Source organism: Stegostoma tigrinum, chromosome 39 (assembly GCF_030684315.1).
Source record: "Stegostoma tigrinum isolate sSteTig4 chromosome 39, sSteTig4.hap1, whole genome shotgun sequence".
Taxonomy (NCBI): Eukaryota; Metazoa; Chordata; class Chondrichthyes; order Orectolobiformes; family Stegostomatidae; genus Stegostoma; species Stegostoma tigrinum.
This window is the reverse complement of record NC_081392.1, coordinates 7127454-7148349: the sequence shown is the minus strand read 5'-3', so window position 1 is coordinate 7148349 and position 20896 is coordinate 7127454. Positions and strand designations below refer to the sequence as shown.

At 42.9% G+C, this 20896-nt stretch overlaps 1 protein-coding gene across 4 annotated transcripts in view; it reads left to right on the top strand.

Moving 5' to 3' along the window:
* Nucleotides 1-20896, top strand: part of LOC125447648 (sodium/calcium exchanger 3-like) — a 349017-nt gene that overhangs the window by 143716 nt on the left and 184405 nt on the right. The window lies entirely within an intron of this gene.

The following is a 20896-nucleotide window of genomic DNA, read 5'->3' as shown; positions in this document are numbered from 1 at the left end:
TACCTGGTCTGGCCTACATGTGACTCCAGTCCCACAGTAGTGTGGTGGACTCTTAACTGCCCTCTGGGCAATTAGGGATGGACAATAAAGTCTGGTCTAGTCACCAATGCCCACTATCCCATGAATTAATTTAAAACATAATCTTTGCAATGCCCACCTGGTCTGGCCTACATGTGATGCTTGACCCACAACAATTTGGTTGAATCTTAACTGTCCTTTGAAATAAAGCCATTTTGTCTGAGGCTAATTGGAGCAACAACTGCTGATAATGCCAGCAGTGCCTCCATTTAGTGAAAGAATTTTAAGAAACACTGAGGCGACCATCTTTGCAGCAACTTACTATCTTGTGGAACCTTATCAGGGCCTGAGCGTCACAGGCTTTGGCGCGATTTGTGGTAGAAGCACATGAGAAGTTCAGTGAAGCCTGTCACAATACCTGAAGCAAATCACCATATTCTTTCTGCATCTGCTGATTAGCGAGGTACAGTGCTGAGCATTCCTTCAAATGACTGAGAGTGCACTGATTCAGGTGATAACTTCAGACTGGGCTGGCATGATCTGGCGTTGTGACTTCCTCTGCTGATCATGGAGAAAGAGAATGACCTACCTGTGCACTATACTGTTCTGTAGAACCTTTAGGTCTCTGTTCTGCAAGCTATGTACCACAATTCCTTATATGCTGTAACTGGGGAAAAAGACACCAATCATGAAGAGTAGCTCTATACTGACCATTGTTTGGGACCACAGTATCTTTTAAAAATAGCACTAGGGATACTGCTCAATTCTGGGATATTCCGGCAGCAACGAGTTGTTTTGGGAACAATGCATGTTGAGGTGATGCTAAAACGGTACAAGAAGGATGCTTTGGGGACCAAGTAGGTAGTTTAATGATGCAAGTTTGATAAGATAAGTACATAACCAGCAAGGTAGATAATGGATATCTAGAAGATGTGGTATATCTAGACTTCCAAAAGGCATTTGACAAGACGCTATATAAAAGATTGATTCAGAAGGTTAGATTTCAGCGGTTTATGGGTAGAATATTGGCTTGGATAAAGGATTGGCTGACTAATAGAAAGCAGAAGGTTGGGATAAATGAGCCCTTCTCTGGATAGCGAGCTGTAATTGGTGGGGTATGGCAGGGTTTAATTCTCGGACCTCAACTAATTGTAATCTGTATAAATGAACTGCAAGCAGGGACAAAGTGTAACTTAGCAAGATTCACGGCAGCACTAAGGTAGATGGGAAAGCAGGTAGTGATGAGAAGGTAGAGTTTACAAATAGATATTGGTGAGCTAGGAGAATAGGCCAGAATCTGGCAGGTGGAGTATGATGTGGATAAGTGCAATGTTGTCCATTTCGGCCAGCAAATTCAGAGTGCGTCAGTTCAGAGGGATCTGGGCCTTTTTGTGCATGAGTCACAGGAAGTGGGTATATAGGTGCAGCATATAAGGCAAAATGAAATCCTGGCATTATATTGCAAAAGGACTGGATCATAAGAGTAAAGAAGTGTTGTTCCAATTATATACGGCGTTTTGTGAGATCACATTTAGAATATTATGTCCAGCTTTGGTGTCCTTACTTGAGGAAGGATGTGATAGCCTGGAGGCCGTTCAGAGGAGGTTCACTAGGTTGATTCCAGGATGAAAATGCTGTCGTATGAGGAGCGGTTGAATAGCTTGGGCTTGTACTCACTGGAGTTCGTAAGATTGTGGGGGATCTGATTGAGGTATGTGAAGTGCTAAAGGAGATTTAGAAGGTAGCTATTGAACAGAGATTTCCCCCCTGTGAGTCAATCTCGAACAAGAGGGCATAGAGTGAGGGGAGATAGGTTCAAAACTGAGATGAGGCGAAACTACTTCTCTCAGAGGAGTGCAAATCTGTGGAATTCACTGCCATAGAGTGCAGTGGAGGCAGAATTGATCAACTGATTTGAGAAAAACATAGATATGTTTCTGATGAAAAGAGAAGTAAAGGGCAGTTGGGAGCAGGCAGGAAAGTGGATTTGAGACCGGGATAAGATTAGTCATAATCATGTTAAATGGCAGAGTGGGTTTGGAGGGCTGAATTGCCTACTCCCGCTCATATTCCCTATATTCCTGAGTACCCAAGATATAGCAAGAAAACACTTTAGGCCTTGCAGGAAAAAAAACTTCCAAATAAACTTGACATAATAGGCACTTAGTGAAAAAAATGTGAGATTCAGCCCCAAGATCTTAATTCCAATTGCAACCTTTTAGCCTGCTCAATTCTTTTGCTAATCCTCATTTGGATCTTCCAAAGGCTTAACTGTGCTTAATGCCTTGGCATCATTTGCAAATTTCAATCATAAACTTGCTTTGTAATTCATTTTGTTTAATGTTATGAACATGGTGTCTCTAGAAATGAACCCTAAGGAATACTATTTCCAACCACTCTGGGAAACTGTGCCCCTCCACACTAAATGTTTATTCAGTTTTCTCTCTTCTGATGAATTTTTAATCTGGGTTGTAATCCTCCACAACTAATCTTCTGTGATAATCTCTGAGATTGTTCTTGCCACTGGCTTTTGCCAAAATCAATGGGCACAACATCTGGTCCAGCTGCTACATTGACTTTGTCATTTATCTCTTCAGAAAATTCTAGAAGGTTTGTCAAACATGATCAGCCCTTTTGAAATCAGTACTAGCAGCTTGTATTTCCTTTCTGGTTATGTGGTAATTTCATCCTTAATTAAAATCTCTTAATTGCCCCCACAATAGATACTAAACTAACGGACCTGTAATTACCTGATTAGCTGTCTCTGGATGAATGCTAGCACCCAAAATTGAGCCCTCAATTATACTTTGTAGGGCTTCTGCACTTGTCTTCCTCATCTCCGTTAGGATCTCAGGATATGTGCCAGTTTTTTTTTCTGTTTCCTCCATGCCCATGTAGACCAACCACTCCTACCATGCCTTCGGTCTTGATGAGCAATTCTCCACTTCTCCAGTTCTTCAACAGGCCATGCACACAGTTCATTGCTCCCCGGTCTCATTGTAAAGAATGTCACCCACAGGCCACTTACTGATTCTTCAAGATGATAAAATGGACAGAGGGAGAAGCCAGAGATAATGGGAACTGCAGATGCTGGAGATTCCAAGATAATAAAATGTGAGGCTGGATGAACACAGCAGGCCAAGCAGCATCTCAGGAGCACAAAAGCTGACATTTCGGGCCTAGACCCTTCATCAGAGAGGGGGATGGGGGGAGGGAACTGGAATAAATAGGGAGAGAGGGGGAGGCGGACCGAAGATGGAGAGTAAAGAAGATAGGTGGAGAGAGTACCGAAGATGGACTCTCTCCACCTATCTTCTTTACTCTCCATCTTCGGTCCGCCTCCCCCTCTCTCCCTATTTATTCCAGTTCCCTCCCCCCATCCCCCTCTCTGATGAAGGGTCTAGGCCCGAAACGTCAGCTTTTGTGCTCCTGAGATGCTGCTTGGCCTGCTGTGTTCATCCAGCCTCACATTTTATTATAGAGGGAGAAGCCATCCTGGATCACACTCCTATCTCTCCAAATGACTGCCCTAAGCCCTCAGTACAAATTGTCTCAACTGCAAGGTAGCAGAAACCATTAGAACTCATGCATTGATGGTTCTTGAATCTGTGCCTATTGGACAATTACAGAATCAGTATTCTTTTTCCCCAAGTTTGTGGTTGTTGATAACCTTTGGGAGAAAACAAAAAAATTTGCATACATAAATCACCTTTCATGACCATGGGACATTTCACTGTTCTCTTCAGCAATGAATTACTTTTGCAATATAGTCACTGCTGCAGTGTCAAATGCATAGAGGCCAATTCAAGCACAGAAATATGATAACATCAGGATATCTGATTTTGCAATTAAAGGACAGATATTAGCCCAAACATGAAGGATAACTCATATAAATAAAACAAACTATGGCTGCCAGAGATCTGAAACAAAAACAAATTACTGGAGCAACTCAGCAGGTCGGAAGGATAACTCACTTGTTCTTCTTTGAAATTTCCTGCGATATTTTACCGTTCTATAACGGGCAGACTGGTCTCAATTTAACACCTCTTCTGGAGGGCAACACATCTGAGAGTACAGTACCCATTCAAACCTTCATGGAGTAGCAGTCTAGACTTTGGAGTTTAGGCCCTGGAGTGGGATTTGAACCCACAACCTTTAAGTCAGAAAGACGAGTGGCATCAACTGAGCTTTGGCTAAAACTACTTTAAATGGTTCACTCGAATTTTGCGGAAAATTATTTTGAAAAACAGGATGGTGTCAGTGGAGATAATTCCTTGAATCCAACTCCAAGGTTCTTCTCTTTTGGCTGCTTTGTATTGACAATATGAGTCATTGACAATTTCCTTACGCTGCAATTGATGCCTCCCACCAATTGATAATGTTCCACCTGTCCTCCCTGACATATTGAAAGAATGAAAGCTGAGGAAATAATTGCTAACATGGAAGTGATTGCAGTCCTAATGCCCGGTGCAGTTAGTTGATGAATTTTGCTCTTGCTCCCAGCCAGGGTGCTGTAGAAGTCAGGCTTAGAATCCCATTGAGTTTACCAACATGTCAATGTTAAGGTTTATGCTAACATGAATTTCCTCCCAACTCTGTCCATCAAACCCTGTGAGCATGCCTTTCTGTTGTTTTCACTCCCCTTAAAGGCATCTATTCTATCCACCTCAACTTGTCCATATGGTAATAAGTTTTACATTTTCAAATTTCTGACGTATAGTATGAATCATATGGGATTTATTGATGAATATTTCAGATATTTATTTTCTAGTACTGACCCTGTTGGAAGAGAGGAAAGTCAGAGACTGATTCCCTTGTGCTCCGAGGTGGCAAGTAAGTCATTAAATATAAGGCCATGGGCCTAATGTTTAACCAGTCTTCCAGGTTTGCTTCCAGTGTGGTTTCCTGGGTATTGGGAATCCCAGCAACTAACAGGAGATAAGGGTAGACCCATGGAACAGGAAAGTGTCCTTCCAGCACTGCTTGTGGTCAGGACTGCTCCCTCTCAAACCATCAAGCTTACCTTCCCTACCCAAAAAACTAATTACATCTCAATTGGACCGCCTGAGGGTGAAGGTTGAACTTGTCCCATTCCTACACCATCTCCTTAGAATCGGTGACCACCGCCACCTGCTGTCTCATGCTTCGTACTAACCAGACGGAACTGAGCCCTGCACTCCTGACCTGTGACCTTGCCTGGAACATTCCTTACCAATCTGGCCTGTTTCTGGTCAGGGAATGTTCTGGAAAAATTTGGACGAGGCTATGGAATCAAAATTTCAGGTTTACCAAATCCTCCCAACGGTTCCACCCACTGTCCTTTCACCTCACACATTCACAAATCCCATCCTAGTCATTGCTGAAGCTGTAAAATGGTACCTAACTTAATGCAAATAGATTTCATAACTATTTCTCTCTTTTACTGTTTAACAGGACATTTTCAATGAGAATAAAGTTTTGATGGCCTATCTTTTTCTGTGTGATGGTTACATAGGGAGCAGAGCTGCAGGTTTTCACATGTTGAAAGCTGCCTTCGGTCACTCAGGAAATAGACATTTTAAGGGACCTTCAAGGGAGGCCAAATCCAATCTGTAACAGTTCCCAAATTCAGGGAAACAGCAGACAGGAAGAGAAAGAAGACTTAGAAGTGACGAATAGGTTACTATGGCAAAATTATGGGTGGTATTGCATGTTTGAGCCAACTGCTTGTGCAAAAAGACGTCACTGTTCTTAATCACTACTTGTGTTAAATTTAGATTATATAGCATGAAAATTTACACTGGGCTGAATAATTACAGAACACTAACCCCCCATCCCACCTCCCCCACTTTCTGAACTGCAGTAATTTGCAGTAAATCTGGGATATTAATTCATTTGTTGTTACACAATATTACAAAATCACTTCCCATTGACCTCTGGTATTCAAACTGGCAAAAAGAAATGAAGAAACATTTATCTCCTTGAAGTCAAGAAAAAACCTTTTTGGGGATTAGAAATGTTGATTCCAGGGGAATTGCACTTAGTCTAAAGAATGATGTTTCAGTCATTCCACAAGGTCAGCCTGGCTGTTAGTTAGTGTGCACTGATTGCCCAATGGGATAGTATACATTGGTAAAGAAAGAATGCCTCCTTCTCATCTGTCTCTTCTGGGTCTACTTGAGAAAAGACTAAGATTCGTCTCAATTGTAATCATTGTCAATGAATCTTCATCAACTCAGCCGAACAAAATCTTAGATATGATGGGATGAATTTCGTAAAGTTGCAAAATAATACAGCAGATTGGCCAATTGATATGTTCCACATCTGTGAGATCTTGTTGAAGGCAGGGTCAGCCAGGAAGCAGAGAGAACAGGACATCACAGAAGGAGGAGTAGAACATATCACTCTTTAAGACTGTATGACTTTTAGTAAAATCATGACTGATCTTGGGCTTTGACTCTTGTTTTCCTGCACCCATGTCCTTTGTTTCCATGAAAGACCAAAAATTGGTCCTTTTCAACCTTTGATATCTTCATCTACTCTTTAGGGATAGAGAATTCAAAAGCTGGTCAGCAGCCCATGAGATAGTAAATAATTAAAATGAGATCGCAGCCTGCACCAGGTGATGGATTCCAGACACTGAGGATAAAAGCAGCAAAGACAGAGAAGATTAGTGGTCTGACAAACTGAATTATTTATTGAGTTTTTCTTACTCGTCACAGGGTGTAAATTAGTTGCTGCTGGCTATGTCTTCAAGCTGATGAGAATTCACATCATTCTGTAGGAGACCATGGGTCAATTTTTTGGTATGAATATGTGTTGGTCAGTTTGCCTGTGGAGCAAATTGTCTGTTGCCTATTTATTTCAGTCCTTTAACTTCTTTCCCCCAGCAGGATTCTTTTTTGGATAGACTTAAATTTTCTGAAGTTGCTGTGTTTTTAAGTCAAGTGGAAATTATTAACTTCCCCTCAGCTATTGGCCAAATTATTAAATTCAAACATAGCAATTCTGTGCATAACAGATTATGTAAATGAAGTTGCAGATGAGGTTGTTGGCTTGCTCGCTGACCTGACTGATTATTGTACAGACATTTCATTGCCATGCTAGGTGACATCATCAGTGTGGCCTCCAATGAGGCGATGTTGTTCTACCCCCCTTGAATTTATGATCTGGTCTGTTAAGTTGGGTTGTATCATTTCTGGTTCTTTTTTTGCATTGGTTTGTATATGGGGTCTAATTCACATGCTTCTTGATTGCATTATGGGTTGAAAACCAGGCCTCTAGGAATTTCCGTGCGTGTCTGTGGTTGGCTTGAGCTGGGATGGTCATGTTGTCCCAGTTAAATTGATGGTCTTCATTGTCCGAGTGCAAAAAACAACACGATGAACTTTCGAGATAACAACATGTAGAGCTGGATGAACGCAGCAGGCCAAGTCGCATCAGAGGAGCAGAAAGGCTGACGTTTTGGGCCTAGAGCCTTCTTCAGAAAATCCTCAGAAGATTTTCTGAAGAAGGGTCTAAGCTCGAAACATCAGCTTTCTTGCTGCTCTGCTGCTTAGCCTGCTGTGCTCGTCCAGCTCTACATGTTGTTATCTCGGAATGCCCAGAGGCCTGGTTTTCAACCCGTAATGCAATCAACAAACATGTGGAATTAGACCCCATGTACAAACCCACGCAGAACAGAACTGGAAATGACTCAACTTAACTTAACAGACCAAATCATATAAATACCAACCAGAGTAGAACTATATCACTTCATTGGAGGCCGCACTGTTGCTGTTACCCAGCATGGTGACGAAACGTCTGTATGAGAAACAGCCAGCTCGGCAAGCGAGCCGATAACCTCAAAAATACCCTTTTCAATTCACTTTATTCTGGGATATCTGCAAAGAGACTCAAAACTATACCTTTGCCTCATTGGAACTAGACAGCAGTCAACCTGGGGCCAGAGATGCTGGCAACATACAGGAACATTAAGTAAAGAGACTAGGACAGGGAGACAGATTGTTTCCCTGACCTCATTTGACCTGCTAGTTGTGGACATCACAGAGGAATTGCAATATGATTCTTTGATGGTAAAGGATGCTGGTAGAGGCCTACATTTACATCCCTGTGGAGGTGGTTGGAAAGTGAGGAGAGATCTGGCAAGGCATCACCTTCCCAGGGCAACTAGAAGGATGCAATAAATGTTGGCCTTTGATATCCTGCTGTCAAGAATTAATCCATCATAAAAAATGATGGATGAGTACTTTAACATTTCTAACAGTTGGCTCCTACAAATACAAGGTTTGCTTTGTTACATGTGACAAATTTAGTGTTTATTTCTCAGTCCCACTCTTGGTTTGTTTTAAAATTGGTGTGATTCTTTTGTTGTGTGGTGTTGTGCCCACATCCTCGACTTGGGTTCAAGATGAACAGGTCAACGAGAAGGTGAGGTCAAGAAACAATCTTCATCTTTGGGCTTCTTTATAACACTGTTTAATACCTACTAAGACTAATTAGTACATTACATATTATTTAGAAATATACTAAGCTGTAATGCTAGTGTTACGTTATTGAAAGACTATTGTGTGATCTCTATTGCTTAATGCTGGTCACTCTACTTCTCATGTTTCTCACCATGTGCTTGTAATATTCACATGGTAGACTTCAGGTTCCTGCCTCGTTCTATATGTGTATCTCTTTTTTTAAACTCTGTCCAAACTGTGCTTTTTATACATGGTGAGGAGTAACTCTGTCATCTTGCAGGGTTGCTTCAGGGTCCTACACAACAACAAGGCTCATGGAGCAGGCATTCAAGATGGAAATGTCTGTGTGATGATATTAAGATATTCATCAGTAGCGACTCAGTAAATGGGGAGAATTGTTGGTTTTTCACTGCCACATGCTCGTCATGGGGTCAACTGTCCGCAACTTGAAAGAACATTACTGAAGGGACAACGGGGTGCCCATATTATGCTTGTCCCAATATGGGAACTGTAGTAGATACCATCCCACAGCCCTTTCTGTTGCTGAGGTTCTGTCTCTTGTCTCTTGAAGGAATGGGCAGAGAGATAGTGAAATGAAAATTACAGAAGAGAAAATCGAGTGTCTTATCACTCATCAATCCTAAAGGTCACCGTGCTGCAGAATACTGTCGAATTAGAAAATGATAAAAATTCAATGATGACCTTTTGAGTTAACATCAAACCATTTATAAGGAGCTATTAAATCTCATGCCGGTATTTATGAACACACATACTTCTGGATTTATTGACAGGGCTTGTAATGCTCTTTACTAAAGTGAACAATGCAACAGTGGTAGAAATTGAAACCCAGCTTACATAAAGCCTTAAGTAAGATATGACAAAATCAGTCTTCTCACATTGTTCTAATCATGCTTCCTTATTGCTGTCCTTGGGCTTTGCTTCTGCATCATTGTAGCACTTCAACTTGCCGTACTTATAAAGATTAGCTTAATGCTGTGATGATGGATTGAGGTTCTCATAATTTCTTTTCATTCAGGAGATGTGAGCATCATTGGCTGCACCAACATTTATTGTCCATCCCTAATTACCCTCAAGAAGATGACAGTGAGCTGCCATCTTGAACTGCTGCAGTTCATTTGGTGCAGGAACACCCATTGTGTGGTTAGGGAGGAGCATTTTGACCCAGTGACAGTGAAGGAACAGTGATATAGTTCTACGGATGGGGTCAGGTTTTGAATTTCAGGTGGTGTGTTCTGTGTAGTTGGTGCTCTTGCCCTTCTAGATGGTAATTCTTGTGGAATTGGAAAGTGCTGCTTAAGGAAGCCTTGGTGAATTTCTGCAATGCATTTTGTAGATGATACATACTGCTGTCACATTCATTGTCCCATTGTTAAAGGGAATGAATGTTTGTGGATGTGGTGCTAATCCAGTGTACTTCTTTGTCTTGAACGCTGTCAAGCTTCTTGAATGTTATTGGAGCTGCACTCGGTTAGGCAAGTGGAAGGTATTGCATCACACTCCTGGCTTGTGGCTTGTAGTTGGTGGACAGGCTTAGGGAGTCAGGAAATCTGCAAGAATTCTGAATCTCTGACCTGATCTTGTAAACACAGTGTTTGTATGGCTGATCTAGTTAAGTTTCTGGTCAATAGTAATTCCCAGGATGTTGACAGCGATGGATTCAGCAGTGGTAATGCATTTGATTACTAAGGGATAATGGTTAGGTTATCTTGGATACTAGTGCCTGTGTGGTGCACATGCCATTCATCAGCTTAAGCTTGGATATTGTCTTGCTGAATTCAAACATAGACTGCTTCAGTATCTGTGAAGTTGTGAATGATGCCAGCTAAAATTCCCACTTGTGACCTTATGCTGGAGAGAAGGTCATTGATGTAGTATCTCAAGGTGGTTGAACATAGGACTCCACCCTGAGGAGCTCCAGCAGGGATTCTTGGAGCTGAGTTGATTAACCTGCATCAACGACAATCTCTTCCCTTTGTGCTTGGTATAACTCCAACCAGTGAAGAGTTTTCCCTTTGATTTCCATTGATTCTAGTTTTGCTATGACTCTTTTATAAATCAACTCATTCAAATCCACTTGATGTTCTTCATAGACTGACGTTGCCAGCCAAGTAATGAAGTAGCGCTGCACTGTCTGAGATGGTGTCTTTTGGAATGGGAGTATAATCCGAGGCTCCTTTTATCCCTAAAGGTAGTTGTAAAGAGGCCGTATAACTATTTCAGAATGGAAGAAGTGCAGAGGAGATTCACCAGGACGTTGCCTGGCTGGACTGATCATGTATGGAGATAGTTACACAACCGATGTTTTCTTCAGTGCAGTGAAGGCTGAAGCTTACAAAGTTATGAACGGCAAAGACAGAGAGCAACTTTTCTCCTTGACAGATGGATTAATAATCATGTGGTGCAATTTTTAGGGAAAGAGCAAGAAGTTTAGAGGGGATTAGAGGAAACAATTTTACCCAAAGGGTTGCGGGTATCTGCAAATCAATGGCTAAAAAGGTGGTAAAGGTAGGAACCTGTCTTGATTGGAACAAGGTCAGCCAGGTGGGCCCATAGAAAATGAGTTCCCTGATTGGACCAGATTAACAGCCCCAGTCTGGGATCTGTAGTTGACAGATTAAGAACAGTAGTGTCAGAATTCTGACACTCTGAGAGTTAGCTCTGAGGGAGCTGGATCAGTGTTAAGGACTTTCCATGTGTAAAAAAAAGGTGACTTGATGGGATACTGGCCTCTGTAGAGTTATTTCAGAACTGTCAAAGCATTTAAGAAGTATTTAGATGATTACTTGAAATGCCTTAGTATATAAGGCTACAAGCCAAATGCTGGAAAATGGGATTGGAATAGACAGCTGCTTGATGAGTAGCATGGACATGATGGACTGAGGGCCATTTCCCATGCTGCATAAACTCTAATTCTCTTTGACTGTATGATATTGGACCAGATTTTCCAAGGAGTGGCAATATGATCAAGGATCAAGGGTAGGCCATTTGGCCCTTCTAGCCTGCTTTGTCTTTCTGTAAGAATGTGGCTGATTTAACCCTCAACTCTAATTTCCTTCATATCTCCAATAATCTTTCATCTTGTTTGTAATCAAGAATTTGTCTGCCTGTACCTTAAAAATATTTAAAGATTCTACATCTTCTGCCTTTTGAGGAAGGGAATCCAAAGACTTTCAACATTCTGAGAGAAAATGTGTTTCCTCATTTTTGTCTCAAATGGGCACCCCTTTATTTTTAAACTATAACCCCTAGTTCCAGATTCTTAATGGAGTCACGTCTGACTCTTCTGAACTACAGACAACATTCTTTCCTCATAAGACAATCTGCTTATTCCAGGTGTTAGTCTTGTAAACCTTCTCTGAAATGCTTCCAATGTATTAACATTCTGATGTAAGCACAGTAACTACTCATATTACTCCAGTTGATTCTCAATAATGCCCTGTATAACTGAACCATTATTTCCCAATGATTGCATTTAATTCCCCTTGCAATAAAACATAACATTCAATTAGTTTTTATGATTACTTGCAGGACCTGCATGCTAACGTGCAATTTATACTCAAGGACCCGCAGATCTCTGCAACTCAGAGCTCTGCAACCTCTCACCATTTAGATGATACTCTTTTTTATTCTTTCTGCCAAAATGGACAATTTTGCACTTTCCCACATTTTATTCCGTTTGTCAGATTTTTGCCCACTCACTTCACGTATCTATATCCCTTTATAATCTTCTTAAATCCTCTTCACAATCTCAGATTGCCACTCTGCCACTTTTTTTGTGAAAGAAAGGATCTCCACGTTTCTCAAAGGACATTTCACTCGAGAGAAATCTGAACTGGTGAAGCTTGGGTCAGGACCTGCGGTGGGATGGGTTGGATCCAGTGGTAGCAAAAGGGTAACTGGTCTGGGAGCGGTTGTGGCAGCAGGCTGTGTTGAGACCTGGGATCTAGGCTCCAGTGGGGGGGGCAGAAGTCAGGTCCTGGGTGGACCTTAGGCCCCTGGTTAGCAGTGTGGGAGTGGGGGTTGGAGAAGGTGTCTGGTACTTGGGATGGGGAAAGGTTGTGTAGTATCTGGGGGATGTAGTTGGGAGTATGTGAGGTAAATGTAGGGCCTACTAAATAGTTACTGTTGGGCTTGGTACATGTATTTAATGGTCTATTTATTCAAGCATAGCTATTCTACTTAGTTTCATCAGACCATTTGAAATCTCCAATTTAAATAAGGACTTTAGGACATTCAAACCATAGTGGAATTGCCCAGTGGAAAGTTAAATTTCCTGGTTAGTTCCTTCACAGTGTGCTACAATGAGGATTCAGCAGACTCCCTAAATGCACCTCTAACCTTGACTGGAATAATGACTATCTGGCCTGTGGAAAATCTAGGCCATTATTTTTTATAAACAGAAAAAATAGAAAAAGTGTGAGGTTTATTAAGTTGTTCATCTGGTAACGGTGTAGCATTAAATACCATCAACCCATTTCCCTTGTTTCGATAGTGACCCAATTTCTTGATAAGAGATTCTTATGGTCTTCTAATTCTTCTATTGCTGATTCATGGAAATAGAGATTAGGGTTTAATAGTGAGGAAACTCGAAGAACTTGGGAAAAGTGAAGACTGTTGTAACTTTTTGTCATGGAATGTAGGTGTCGTTGGCTGGGCCAGCATTAATTGCTCATCTCTAACTGTAGTGAGTTGACTTCTTGAAATATTGAAGTCCACTGAGTATAGGGCTATTCACAGTGTAATTAAGAATAAAGTTCCAGGAGTTTGACGTAGTGACAGTGAAGGATCAGTGTTATTGATTTGTTTTTAGAAGTACTACTATATGGTTAAGCTCATGGACTGGAATGATCAGATTACTGTAATAGAAGATGGAGGCCAGAGGGAGTAACTTAAATTAGAGACCACTATATCTGATGGATGCTCATTTAATTGGTTCTTACAACGTGGGTGAAACTGGTAAGGCCTAGCTACTCTGCATGGTTTGCCAGACCACTTCAAAGGGCTTCCACAAAGAATGGGATTGAAAAAATGAAGGAAAGGCAGGCTTGTATTTATAAGGGATAGTAGGAACTGCAGATGCTGGAGAATCTGAAATAACAAGGTGTAGAGCTGGATGAACACAGCAGGCCAAGCAGCATCAGAGGAGCAGGAAAGCTGACGCTTCAGGCCTGGACCCTTCTTCAGAATTTTTTTCTGAAGAAGGGTCTAGGCCCGAAACGTCATCTTTCCTGCTCCTCTGATGCTGCTTGGCCTGCTGTGTTCATCCAGCTCTACAGCTCATTATCTCTTGTATTTATAAGATGCCTTTTGGTTTTTATTGGTTGGATGTGTGGGGGAGTGATTTTTGCGAGGCCAGGAAATTAGGGGAGGGGGTTTGAGTGGAAGATTCCAATTTTGATGGATATTGTCACATTCACTTGCATGTGAACAAGTGTCATTATCAATGCCAGAGAGATGCACTGTACTCTACTGCAGAGCATGATTGGCAAGTGCTGAGCTCCAAAAGGTTAGCAGCGACCCACATAAATCCAGCTAGTTTGAATTACGTGTTGTTTCTGGTTTTGACATTTATTGATACTTTTCTCCGAAGGTTCTGGGCAGGCTCCAGTCTCATCCACAGTCACTGCCAAGTATGTCTGGTTGGGAACATGCTTTAGTCTCTGGTCACCCATGCAACTCTCTTTTGTTTTGGCACTGGTGTCGCAAAGATTTCTGAACAAAATATATGATGCAGCAAGGAATGGGAACCAGGGGAGGTCGCTAATGGGTAGCACGGTGCCTCAGTAGTTAGCACTGCTGCCTCACAGTGCCAGAGGCCCGAGTTTGCTTACACCCTCGGGCAACTCAGCTGTGTGTGTGGAGCTTACAAGTTCTCCCTGTGTCTGCGTGGATTTCTTCTGGGTGCTCTGGTTACCTCTCACAGTCCACATATGCAAGTTAGGTGGTTTAGCCATGCTAAATTACCCACAGTGTCCAAGAATGTGTAGGTTAGCTGAATTAGCCATGGTTACAGGGAGACGGTTGGAGGGTGGGTCTTTTCAGGGGGTTGGTGTGGACTCTTTGGTCTGAGTGGCCTGTTTTCACTCTGTATGGATTCTGTGATAAGTTTATTATGACAATCCCCCATCCATTGAACGACAGGCTCTGAACTGCTGCAGAGAGACCTTTGCTAAACAGGACAAGCCAGGGCTACTACCAGCCAGTCTCTGTCACTGGGGTCTCAGTACAAAGCCTTTATGCACTTATGGATACACACAAACAAAGGTGTGCATTACTGAGAGGGTTACCAGCTGTAGTTTAAGAGATGGTAAACTCAGTGAGTAGGTTGTTGTTTGGTGTCGGCATTTGAATTTGATAAATAATTAAATAAGTGTATGTGGAGTCTTTCACGATCTTAGGGCATTCTGAAGTGACATTTAGCAATGAAGTACTTTGAAGTCTAGTCACCATTGTGTCAGAAACACAGCAGCCAAAACTGCCTCTAGCAAGCTCCTACAAACGGCAATGTGACAGTGACCACATAATGTTTTCATCTGCTTTTTGTGATGTTGTTTGAGGGATAAAGATTGGTGAGGACTCCAGAGATAACTCCTTCTCTCTTCCTGCAAGTATTGGCATGGAATCTTCTGTGCCCACTTAAGAGGACAGATACGATCTCAATTTGTCGTCTCCTCCAAAAGGCAGCACAACTGACTGTGCGAGACCCCTTCAGCACTGCACTGCAACATCAGCAGAGGGTTTTGTGCTCAAGCCTTGGAGTGGAATTGAACCCACAAACCCCTGACTCAGAAACAACAGATTCACCCACTGAGCTATGATTGACTGGAGTTCAGTGGAGGCCCAGAGATGGCAGATTCCCTCTCCCTGAAGGAAACTGATGAGCTCTTTGGGTTTTATTTTTAGGACAAATGAGCAGTTCTTGGCCATATTCTAAGATCTACCAAATTTATCCTAGCTTCTCAACATCACAAAACTACAACAGTTTACTGCTAGGCCTGTTATTTGGGCATGACAATGCACATGAACAATTCGGGGAGGAATTGTGGCCATAAAAGGAGCAAATAGCAAACTCTCAAACAGCTCCGTTTCCTGGACGATCAATGACTATTGAATGAAATGGAATCGGAGAATTATCCAGCGCGGGAGTAAGCAATGCCATGGTCTGCCTATCACAACTCTGGGAAAGAGCTACCCCTTTTGTCCCATGTCCTCTGCTTGTTTTTTTTTGGAAACCTGCAAATTTTCTTTTGCAAGTATATATCTGATTACTGATTAATTAAAAGTTACTCTTGAAGCTGCTTCCAACTCTATTGAAGCAGTGCGTGCCAGCTCTGAGCAATATATTGTATGATAAAACAATTCTCATCTGTTTGCACCCACTCACCCCTTCCTCCAGGCACTGTTTCTCAGTCAATTTCCTTAAATCTACATCCTTTGCTTCCTGCTGGTGGAAACACAACAGAAAAGTGAACATCATAATATAAGCAGCCAATTAGTATGCTGTAGCTGGTACGTTGTCGAGCTGTTTCTGCTGCTGGCAAGTGTCGACTTGGTGTGCCATATTGGTCCAGAGTCTTAAAGTCCTGTCCTTTGGATCAGTCCATTAAAACCCAATAGAATGGACATTGGTTCACAATGGAGAAGAGGCAGCATTGTTAAAGTAATGCCTTTTGGGCTAGTCATCAAGAGGCCCAGGCTTATGCCTTATTGGCTTCGGTTTAAACCCACCATAACAGCTGGTGGAATTTAAATTCAATTTAAAAAGTTTAAAACTTGAATTTACAACTAGTTTCAATGATGGTGCCCACAAAGCTATCATCAATTATCGTAAAAATCCATCTGGTTCACTGATGCTTTTTGGGGAGGAGAGGGGCTGGTCTGGCTTACATGTGAGCCCTGACCCACAAATGTGTGGCTGGCTCTTAACTAGCCTCTGAACTGGCCTCAAATCCTCTCAGTTCAAGGAAAGTTAGGAATGGCCAACAAAGCTGGCCTTTCCAGCAGTCCCCACATTCCCGTGAAAGAATAAAGGGAAAATATTGAGGCGCAAACAGTGAAAGGAGAAGAATGGCATATCTCACACAATGTGGTTGATCCATCGTTGCTCTTTGAAATAATTCCACCACTCAGCTGTGGAAAATGTCACTACAATGAGTGATAGCACCTTCACCACTCCATTTGCTGCAGGTCGAGGAGATGACTATGTTCTTGTTAATAAATGGCGGTTGACAAATGCCAGCCTTGTCAGCGATGTGCATACCCTGACAGTCGAAGAGAAAGGACAAAATAGCAGATTCCCGGAACAATGTGAGCATGCTTTGAAACCTCCTGGAGATGTGTTCTCACCAGGGATGTTGTTTACTTTAGTTAATGAGGTTACTATGAAGAATTTGTAGAAAGATCCAGCACAGAAGGACACAAGTTGCCGATTGTGTCTGTGTCAGATTAATGTTGATGTCATCAGGGATTCTGAGAAACCTACTGTTGTCAGTGTCTTGGATCTGAGTGGGAATGTACAAGACATAGTTCCTTTCCTGTATGTTAGGCCAGGCAACATCAGAGGAGGAGGAAAGTTGACGTTTCAGGTTGAGACCATTCCTCAGAAATGGAGAGGATAAAGGGAGCTGGGAAATAAATGGAGAGAGGAGGGTGGGGCTGGGGAAGGTAGGTGAGATAGTGATAGGTGAATGCAGGTAGGCATTGATGGGGATTGGTCTGCGGGATGGGTGGGGTGTATAGGTGGAAGAGAAGATGGACAGGTTGTGTCAGGTCAAGGAGGGAGGGATGAGAAGGAGGGTTGGACGTGGGATGAGGCTGGGAGTAGGGAGACTTTAAAACTGGTGAATTCTATGTTTCGGCCATTGGGCTATAGGCTTCCAAGGCAGGTGCTCTACCAGTTTGTAGGTGATGTCATTGTGGCACTGGAGGAGGCCCAGGCTGGACATTGTCATTAAGGGAGTGCGAGGGGGTGTTAAAGTTGTTGGCCCAGTAGGTGTTGTCGTTTGTTGCATACAGAGTGCAGATGCTCCACAAAACGGTGTCCGAGTCTACACTTGGTCTTACTGATGTGGAGGAGGCCATGTTGGGAACGATGAATACAGAAGACCAAGTTGGAGGATGTACAGGTGAACCCCCATTGGATATGAAAGTTTTGTTTCGGGCCTTGCAACGGTAGGGCGGTGGGGGTGGTGGTAGATATGTGTAGGGGCAGCTGTAGCATTTTCTGCTGTTGCAGGGAAAGGTGCCGGCTGTGGTGAGGTTAATGGGGAGTATGGAGAGGATGAGGGAGAAGCAGAATGAGCGGTCGCTATGAAAGGCAGATAGAGGTGGGGATGCAAATACCTCTTTGGTTGTGGGGTCAGAGTGTAGGTGGAAGAAGTGGTGGAGAATAATACACTGGGTACAGAGGTTTGTGGGGTGGTATGTGAGGGCAAGGGGCATTCTGTATTTATTTTTGTTGCGGGGGGTTGGTTTGAGGGCAGAAGTGTGGGAAATGCAAGAGATGCGGTTGAGGGCATTCTTGATCACCAGAGGTGGGGTGGGGGGGGCGGGGGTTGCAGTCCTTGAAATTGGAGGACATCTGTGATGTCTGGGAGTGGAATGCTTCATCTCAGGAATAGATGCGACAGAGGCAGAGGAGTTGGGGATAAGGGATCACATTCTGGCAGGAGGGTGGGGTGAGAGGAGGTGTAGTCCAGGTAGCTATGGGAGCCGATGGGCTTGAAATAGATGTCAGTGTTGAGGCTGTTACCAGAGATGGAGACGGAGAGGTCCAGGAAGGGGAGGGAGGTATCGGAGATGGTCCAGGTGAATTTGAGGTTGCAGTGAAAAGTTGATGAACCGTTTAAGCTTCACTCGGGAGCAGGTGGCAGTACCGATACAGCCATCGATGTAGTGGAGGAAGAGGTGGGGAGTAGTTCATTATTTCAAGAGCTGCAACTTCCTCCCTCCAATGATGCTGTGTAGCCTGTTGTGTTCTTTTAGCTCCATACGGTGTTGTCCCTGACTCCAGCATCTGCAGTTTTTGCATCTACTTTACTGTACGTTATTTGTTAATATTTGATAGTTGTTGGCACCATAACAAGAGGTAGAGAATGATTAAAATTGTTGAAATTTCATTATTTCAACCTAAACTATTACTTTCCCTTCATTATTCTCTGTATCTGCCAATTTGTCATCCCAATTATATATGTATGTATGCATTTATTCATTTGCAAATACAAAACTTCAAAGCCAGCAATGAGCCCCTAATTTACTGAGTTTAAGATGACTGGTCCTACAGTTAGACTGTAGAAGGGACACTCCTCACCAGGGTACAGGAGAGGTGCTCATCGCTAGGGCCTGTCCTTGAGGAGGGGAGATGGGCATACAAATTTGTCCCCAAGATACCCAAGAAAATTCAGTTACAGGGTGTAGTGAGTAAAGTGGACAGAATATCTCAGGAAAGGCACTGCCGACGTCAGGCTTGTTCTCCTTTGTGCTTTCTGCTGATGAGCGCATTGCTGAACCGTTCAGTAGCAAGAAGTGGATACATAGGGGTGGTGAGGGTTCGCGGGGCTGAAGAAGACTGAATCAGTGGGGCTGGGGCACGGAGGAGTGTGGCAGAAGGAGACGCTACAAGGGTTGAGGGAGAGAAAGAGGGAGGGCGTAAGCTTCAGGGAAGGGAGGTTGGGAGGCTGCAGGGGTCAGGGCAAATCAAACAGGGGGAGGAGGCTGCAGGAGTTGAGGGCTGGGGAGGAGAATGTGTGCCGATTGTGGGCTCCTGGGGAGAGAGAGAAGAGGCTGCAGGGGTCTTGAAGGAGGGCAGAGAGAGATAGAGACAGATGGAGAAATTGTAGCTGTTGGGGAGGAAGAAGGAAGTGGAGCTGAAGGCGTTCAGTGAAAGAAGGGGAGGAACTAGCTGTAGGGATTATGGGGGAGTTACAAGGGTTCAGGGGAAAAGAGGGATTGAGGCTGCAGGTGTTGTCGGGTGGGATTGCAGGAGCTTGGGGAGAAAGGGATGGGAGAACAGCAGTGGTCAAGGGAGACAGTGATGGGAGGCTGCAGGGGTGTGGAGGAGAGAGAGAGAGAAAACTTCAAGGGTCTAGAGGGAGGATGTTCAAGGCATTTAGGGATGGGCAATAAATGCTGCCTAGCCAGCAACACCCTCATCCTGTGAATGAATAAAGAATAAAGGAAGAAAATGGAACACTGGAGGCATAGGGAGGCTGAAGGTGATAGGGTAGAGAGGAGAGAGGCTATCAGTTGGTGGTGTGAGGAGAGGATAGTTGGAAAGGGGAGTGAAGAGTTTTAAACCTGTCAATAAATGAACACTCAGATAACTAGGAGCCAGGAAAGTTTCAATTCACTGAGGTAATGAATTCCTTTTAAACAAATGAGGAATCTCTAATTTATAGGTGCAGCAGCTCAGGTGGCAAGTCTAGCAGATACTATTTTTTGACTCTCTAAAACTGCATTAGGTGTTTGGAATGAGATCCAGCAGTGAAGATTAGTTCCATTGTAACCTGGCCTGTCCTAAACCCATTTAGTTTGCGTTTGAGTAACCAGTTATGTAGTGATAAGGTGACTGGACTAGCAATCTAGAAGTGCAGGCTAATGCTGAGGCAATACAGATTCAAATTTCACCATTATTGCTGGTGGAATTTACTCCAAATAATAAACCGAGAGTTGAAAGGTAGTCTTGGTGATGGTGATGTTGATAACCACCATCAATTATTGTAAAGCCGTCTGCTTCACTACTATCTTTCAGGAGATGAAATCTGCATCCTTACCTTATAAAAACCGAAAGAACTGTGGATGCTGTAAATCAGGAATAAAAACAGAAGAGTTACCGTTTTGGGTCTGGTGTTCTGAGGAAGGGTCGCCGGACCTGAACTGTTAACCCTGATTCTTTTTCTTCACAGATGCTGCCAGACTTGCTGAGTTTTTCCAGCAACTTCCGTTTTTGTATCTGTACTTTGTCTGTCCTACATGTGACTCTAGATCTACGATGTGGTTGATTCTTAATTACCCTTTATAAAGGCCTGGCAAAATATTCAGTTCAAAGGTAATTAGGGATGCTTGACAAAATGCTTTGACAATAAAAAAACTCTCACCATGATAATTCAAAGGCTGCTTTTTGACAGATTACCCTTTTGATGTTTTTTTCCAATACCATTGAAAGGTTCAATATAATAGCAAATTCAAATGTAAGTTTCATGGTTTTAAATGGAAAGAGAGCTTCACATAGTGTGTAGTAAGAGGGAGCAGGACTATTAATTGAGCAAGAGAAAAGTAATGGGACCGTTGCAACATACATGTACAAATGTTGCGAGATAAATGGTAATCATTTGTCGGAAGGAACATTACGAGGGGGCATAATTTTAAGGTGATCGGAGGAAAGTATAGGGGAGATATCAGAGGTTCTTCAC